The sequence below is a fragment of the Chroicocephalus ridibundus genome, chromosome 1 (assembly GCF_963924245.1).
Source record: "Chroicocephalus ridibundus chromosome 1, bChrRid1.1, whole genome shotgun sequence".
Lineage (NCBI taxonomy): Eukaryota > Metazoa > Chordata > Aves > Charadriiformes > Laridae > Chroicocephalus > Chroicocephalus ridibundus.
Genome location: NC_086284.1, coordinates 20,470,810 through 20,478,067, shown reverse-complemented (window position 1 = coordinate 20,478,067; position 7,258 = coordinate 20,470,810).

Genomic DNA, 7,258 nt, shown 5'->3' with positions numbered 1-7,258 from the left:
GGCAATTTAAGTGTTAGACCTGATGAGAATCTGATGAGGTGTGATGCCATAGCATTAATTTTCAACTTAGGGCTACACCGAAACCTACATTCATCAGGCAAACAGCATGCAAGGAGTTGGAGTCTCATCCTCCTGAGCTCTCTCTGCAGTCCTTGGAGGGGGCAATTTGGCTCTGCCTTGGAGATGCCAATATTTCTTCATTGAGATTTCTTGTTTTGGGTGCCTAGATTTAGGTGGAACCAAGCCAGGTCTAGAGACCCCAACCAAGCTCAACACCCCATTCTTATGGGCAGTAGTGTCTGTAGGAAAGGGCTATCCAAGCTGGAAGTTTTACAATTTATGCAAGAGATGAGAGAGGCACGGAGATTTGCTTAGCAGCTATGGGAAGCCCAGGGCAGGTTCAACAAAATTTGTGTGTGGTGTGCATCCTTCACTCTTCTCCGGATAAAATTTAATTTTTCTCTCACATAAGAACATTCAAGACTGCAAATTATAGATTTTATAGAAAAGAACCAGAAGGAAAAACCTGATTTCTTGTAAAACACAGGTCAACATATTTCATCCAATTGTTCAGAATCAAACGTGTAGGTTTTAGTTAAGTTGCAGCACCTTTTTAAAATCTTGATATTAAATTCCCAAAGCAATATCAACTTAATCTCTTCTGGAAGTAGGAGAATTGATTTTTTTCATGATCTGGCTCTTGGACGTATAAAGAGGCAAGAGAGAAAGTTACAGTTCTCAGAGCTCTCTGAGCGTACGCAGCCTCCAAGAGCAGGTTCCCACGCCCTTCAAGACTGAAGTATTTTTGTTAAGCTACTGGGAACGGTTGTGATATTTTCATCTTAAATCTATAGCCTGGGGTCAGTATCACCAAACTCGAACCCATGACATCACCTTATTCAAAATAAACTTTATTTCACCAGCTTATCTCCAGCCAGTCTCCCTCGCTCTCAATGCCATGAGCGGGGCTTGCGCAGCAAGGCAGAAAGATCACTGGGACTAGAGCTGCAAGGTGCATTTTGTCCTCATAAATCACAGTGTCAGAGTGGCCAGAGTACTCCAAAAGAGCAGAGTATACATATGGAAACTATGTTATAGAAAACTTCCGAAGAAGGCATTAAAGAAGATAGCTAAAAAAAATTATGGAGGCATATTACTATTATTACTGTTGCACAAAACGAAGTTTTCATGTTTATTTAAGAATGGTAAGATGTTTTTATAGAAATAGCAAAGTTTATTATGTACTGATGGCTGGACACAGTGCAATAACTCCAGAAGTACAGGTCACTGAAAGTTTATGTAAACAGCAGCTAGTGACAGCTGTTTCAATTCTTTAGGGATAGTCTTGATGCTACAGCAGTCCAGGGCGGTGTCGCTGCCTTTCAGCACCATCTATTGACACTGTACCTAATTATTTTAATTAGGAACAGCACTCTGATAAGCAAAAGTGCACCTTCCAAAACACAGCAATGTAACTCAGTAAATGCATGACCAAGGGGGTGCTTGGAAAGAGGGTAAATGTGGGAGGAAGACGGCTGCACAGGAGTATGGCTGCTTGCCAGTAGTCCAGAAAAGATTGGTTTTGCTTTAACTGATTATTATTATTATTATTATTATTATTATTATTATTATTATTATTCAATAAACCAGATAAGTCATCCAAACGCAGATCTTTGTAACAAAATGTGGAAGGTTTTAGGTTTTAGCCTCAAACTACTGAGCCACCAAAACACGCCCTCCTTGAAAAATTAACCAAAACCGTGACAAAAATTTGAACTGACTGAAAAAGCTTGCTCAGGGTGGAAAGAGGCAACCGACCTCAAACAAGCCACCGCTTCATGTTCCGATCCTAATGTGTGTGTGTGTGTGCGCGCGTGATATTTGTGCCCTGGAAAAATCACTGGGTACTTAAAACCCTGCACAAGTACAGGATACTGCTGGTGTTCTTGCTTTGCTGTACTGTTCACAGCACAGCTCCTTCAAATCAGCTGCGAGGAGACTGCTATGCGCCTTGAAGCTCAAAAATCTGTGTCGTTTGTCTCCCTCTGCCATTAGTGTAAGCGCCTGTTGGATTTCCCTGAAGAAATTACTTTCAGTTAATAAAGTTATATACATCGCATGTGTTAAAAAAAGAAATCCTGCTGAGTAATCCTATCTCTTGTAAGATCTGTAAATTAATTTGTTTCTTCAGAGGAAGAATGATTTATAACTCACAACAAAGCTAAAGTAGCATGACTAAATTAAGAGGAGCATTCAGGCAGCTGGAATGCAATTACAGCAGAAATGCACACGCCGTGTTAATGCGGTATTAACGTTATGAATTTAGTGAAACAGGAACCAGCGTGCACGAAGATCGGGTTCCTTCCTTCCTACAGTGTTTGCTTAGTCGTGCTAACATGAGAAATGCCTGCATCAGCTAGATACAATCCGAGGACTACCTATGGGTTTCATGTGTGCAGACGTGAGATGCCATCTTATCTCTGCCTTGCACCAGCTCATGGATGGCAACACGTGCTGTGCTCTGTCAGAGGATTTTGCTCTTATTCTGGTTGTTTTCCTTAGTCTAAGGGAGGCTTTTGGCAGGGAGCAGGTGGCTGCTCTGTTTGCACAGGAGCACAGGGAGGCCGGGCCGGGCATCAGGCTCCTCTCACCCACCCCTGACCCTTGCAGCAGCTGCCATGGGGCTTCCCACAGGGCAGCAGGGAGGACCTGCTGGAGACCCCGCCTCGTCTGGGACGTGCAGTGTCTGGGGTGGTTTTCTCAGGCTCTTGGTTTCCAGCGGAGCATCGTCTGCCAAAGGTGGGTGTCCCTTGGTCTCTGCAAAGAGCATCCTCTGCGGCAATGGAGCTGTCATGGGCCTTCCTGCAACATCAGCCTGTGTTCACGAGGATGGGTTGAAAGTACGGGCCCCCAAATCATCCTAACTAGAGTGAACCCTGGGTCCGGCCTCGCTTTCTGGGGCCCACTTTGAAATACACAGGTGATGAGTTTTTCTGGAAGGCATTTGCGGCAGGGGGTGAGGAACATGTGGCAGGATTTGGAGCCACCTCAGCCCTCCGTCCCGGTGGGGACCTCATACAGACGCAAGGTGCAGGTCTGGTATGTAAGGCTGACAGACTGCCTTCTCTCTGGGAGGCATTGGCTCAGGACACAAAACACTGTACAAGACACATTCTCCCAGAGCCGGGTGACTGGTACAACCTTATGGCTGTGTCCATACCACTAAATAAAGAGGCTGTTTTCTGGCCCTAAGCCAAGGGCACAGTGGCATCGATGGCAGTTGCAAGTTCAACCACAACCAAGGTCTTGCTTCTGCAAAGAGGAAGGCATTCCCAGCTTCACTGCAACTGGTAGGTAGAAGGCTCTGACAAACACCAGAAAAACATCTAGTTTAACATCTGCCTTGTATCTCCTTTTTTTTTTTTTTCTGTTTTGTTTGCTGTGAATATATTTCTCTGCTTTTCTTGCCCAAATAATGTAAAAACCAGCTTCCTTGGTGGGGTCGCCTAGCAGGAACAAGGGAGCAGGAACAAAAGGAACCCTCCACTGACGTGTGCTTCCTCACACACAGACTTGTAGTAACCATTTTCCTGAGAAACCATGAAACATCATGTAATTTGGCTGGTGCTCATGCTCTGGTGTCCCGAAGCAGCGTGGAGGGGAGCTCAGCTCAAGCGGAGCCTTCCCAGGGCAGGGTGCTGCAGGGACCGCAGTACAGCCCTTGGCGTTCACCAAAGCCTCAGAAAAGCAACTCCTGGAACGAAAATTGCAGCAGCTGGAGAGGACACTGTGTTGGGTGAGCCTCTCGGCCATTTTGGCACAGCAGATGGTATCCACGGCCACACCACTGTGGGCTGGCCGTGCCTACAGCTGGAGGCTGCCTCCCCTTTGCACAGTGCTCATCCCTTCTCTTCCCTGTGGAAATCCCTGGTGAGCCTTAGATGTTGGTTATTATTTTAAGGTTTTCTTTAGTTGCAAAGAGTCTGAAAATGTGTGAAGGGTGAGCCACAGTCTACCAGCAGAAAGGCTTTACCACCTGAAGTCGAGGATGCTTCTCAGAGGCCCTGGCAGGTGGTGTGGGGTTGTGTTGGATAGGTGAAATCCCCCAGGAGGATGCAGGGAGGCTGCAGAGGCCAGCAGAAGTCCAGCCTGGTGCAGCCTTGTCCATGCTGCCCACCTGGAGTGGCCCTTGCCAGGAACCATGCACCAGTTTGCTTTCAGTGGAGGTTCATTGATTTACTCCCAAGAGACTATCTGTGAAGAAAATGATGTTTTAGCATCATGGATGATCAGGACAGCAGAATCCAGGACTCTAAAATATTCCAGACCCATTGACTGCCCCTGCACACACGTGGTGTGACACAGCTCATGTCCCTGCAGTTGCATGCCCTTCCTTAAAGCTGGAGCCTCCTGCATCTGCCTTCCACGACGAGCTGCTGGCCTGTGGTGGTCTTCCCTGAATTTGTCTGGGGTAGTCCAGCCAGCACAGGCCACGATTTGCCAGCCTTTATTTTCTTTTCTGTGTTTCATCTAGTGAAAGCTGTGGCAGATGTTACCTGCACCATTGGATAGATCAGGAGATATCAATGGGGGAGGACCCAGCAATTCTTCCACGTCCGCAGGTCTGGATGGGCAACATGATCCTGCTGTGGCACCATTTCAGGAGATCGAGCAGGGGTAAATGTACCAGGCCCACCTCACTCATGCTCCAGGTTCCTTTTATAATGTCCTTCACTCCCATCTGCTGTGTGCTTTCTACAACAAATCATTTGGGTGCCAGGAATCTGCGCATACTTCACCCAGGAACAAACAGTGACGAGTATTAGCGCAAACTTCATTAATGCCAGTGTGATGACAGTCTCTTAAATGTCAAGCCCATGAGCATGCCTGGCCACTGCTTTCTTTCAGCGACATCTGTTTTTGTCAGAGGGCAGCCCATGAATTTACAGTGCACATACTTTTCATCCCTTAATGCTGCTCTGCAAAGTCAGTATTGCCCCCTGCGACGGGCTGCAGTGTTTGGGATGAGGGAGAGACAAGTCACCCAGAGGAGCGAGCGAGGCACTTCAGACCATCCAGTGAGCTACTATCACTATTGCTAATAAAACACAAATCGTTGTATCAAACACCCAGCTGGGTGCCCTGTAGGTGTTTTCAAAAGCCCTTGCAATTGCAAGGTGTCTGTTATCTCCCATCTACAGTGCCTTCACAGATGTTTTGATTGCATTCGAATGACTGCTGGGAAAAAAGATAATGCATCGAGGGAAGGGAATGATTTATCGAAGCATGCAAGATATTTCAAAAGACAAATGTCCCAACCCAGGCAGTTAACCTTAAGACTCCATCATGAGGATTATGGTCTACTGAGAGCTAGCAACTTTTTTTGAAAAGAAAAGGACCTTTCATTCTCAGTATTCAATGAGGAGAACTGAAGAACTGCTACCCTTTCTTTCTGTGAAAGAGTACAACTGTCTTCAGTAGCATTACCAGGCTGCTGGCAGAAATCAGAGTCAGGTTTGTAACAAACTGCATTAAGTTTGTTTTAATGAAGACCTGTGTTTTGCTTTTTAATTTGATGGTGGTTTTCCACAGGGACTGTCTCAGTTTGCCCCAAGTCATTTGACCGCCACTCAGTTAGCAGATGTGACGCATCAGAGAAATTTCATTAAAATGATCCACTATTCAGTTTTGGTTATAATTTGGGAATGCTGTGTGTTGAGTTACTCATTACTGGATCAACTGTTAGCCTCAAGGAAGAGCTCCTCTGAGGATTGTGCCCCACGTCCTCCAAAGCTGATGGATTCATGTCTCTGAGGTACCAACCACGTACCAAAACCAAGACTGATTGTGGCCTTGAAGGTCAGTGCAGTACAGGTGCTGCCTTGTGATAAAATCTTTCACAATTTTCCCTTAAAAAAGGGAAGAGAGAACAGACAACAGCTGCCAACCTAATTTCTCCCAGTAAGGGATTGTCCTATGGATGTTTTTGCTGGATGGATTTTGGTCACATTCCTGGTTTGGTTGACTAATATCAGCTAAAATGAACTTGTAGGCATTGGTCTCCCCTTTCTGTGATCAACCATAGCAAAGTTAGTCCTGTCTGACTATGGACACATCCCTCTATGGTGGCTCCTGGCAGCATGGTTGGGTGGGATGCACTCCTGAGGGGTCCTATGGGCCCCAGGAACGAGGGTCACAGGCACAGTGGCTGTCCCCAGCCCCGCTACCCTCCCCCTCTGCTGCTGAACAGCAAGGATGCCGTGGTGGGATGGGGCAATTCGGAGTCACTCAAGCAAGAGCTCTGGCAGCCAGCCCTGGGGATGTGTCTGGCATAGGCAGACCTGTGGCTCACTGACATCCGAGACACGGGATGGTGACACCTCAGACATGGTGCTGTTGAACACCTGACCATCCTATTCCTGAGATGTAATCCTGCCTCCTGCAGGGATGCAAAGCTGACTAAACCCCCTCTTTGTTATGAAGGACACAGACTCCCGTGCGTGCCCCGATGCTTGCAATGAGAGCCCCACCACCAGCAAAGTGTCACAACTGTGTTTGCAGAAGCTGACACGGTTCCAGCTCTGCCTGGCCCGCGGCAGCCTTCGATCCAGCACAGCATCAAGATGCAAGGGTGTTGTGTCCTTCTGGGACTTCTTCCCATCCAATTAAGCTTCTGTGTGCTGTGATCTCTCTCTCAGTAGTAAGTTGATCCTGTGGCAGGGTATTCAGTCAGAAATTAGTTAGTGGGAGCAAAATATTGCGAATACATATAGTGTTAAGTTTTTATTCTAATAACCTACTTAATAATTTCGCTTCTTCAAGCAAAGAGGGAAAGTAGTGTGAATTCCAGCGCTTTGATCAGGCGCTGACATTTTGGTGCTAAGATTCTAGACCAATAGTGTTATACAAAAGCAATTTTAAGGTACGTTGGTAGTTTTGAAAGTGCCCTTTATGGAAGACGGACCAGGCGCTCAGAAAAAGGTCTGTGCCCCAACACGACACCACTGAAGGGAGGCTCGTGGGTGATGTATGAGGAGGGGAGGAAGCTGTGCGCGTCCTTCTTTATACAGGTAAAGGGATTAAACTACGAAGCACTTAAACTGATTATTCTGCTTAGGCTCAGTCATGAGTAGAGGCTGCTGGGAATCTCAGCCTCAGGCAGGACCAGGATTCAGGGCAGGCTGCAGAAGAACACCCCCTCTGACACCACTGCTCCTTGCTCTGCTATTCCTGCCCGGCTGAGGCAGAACATGCCCCA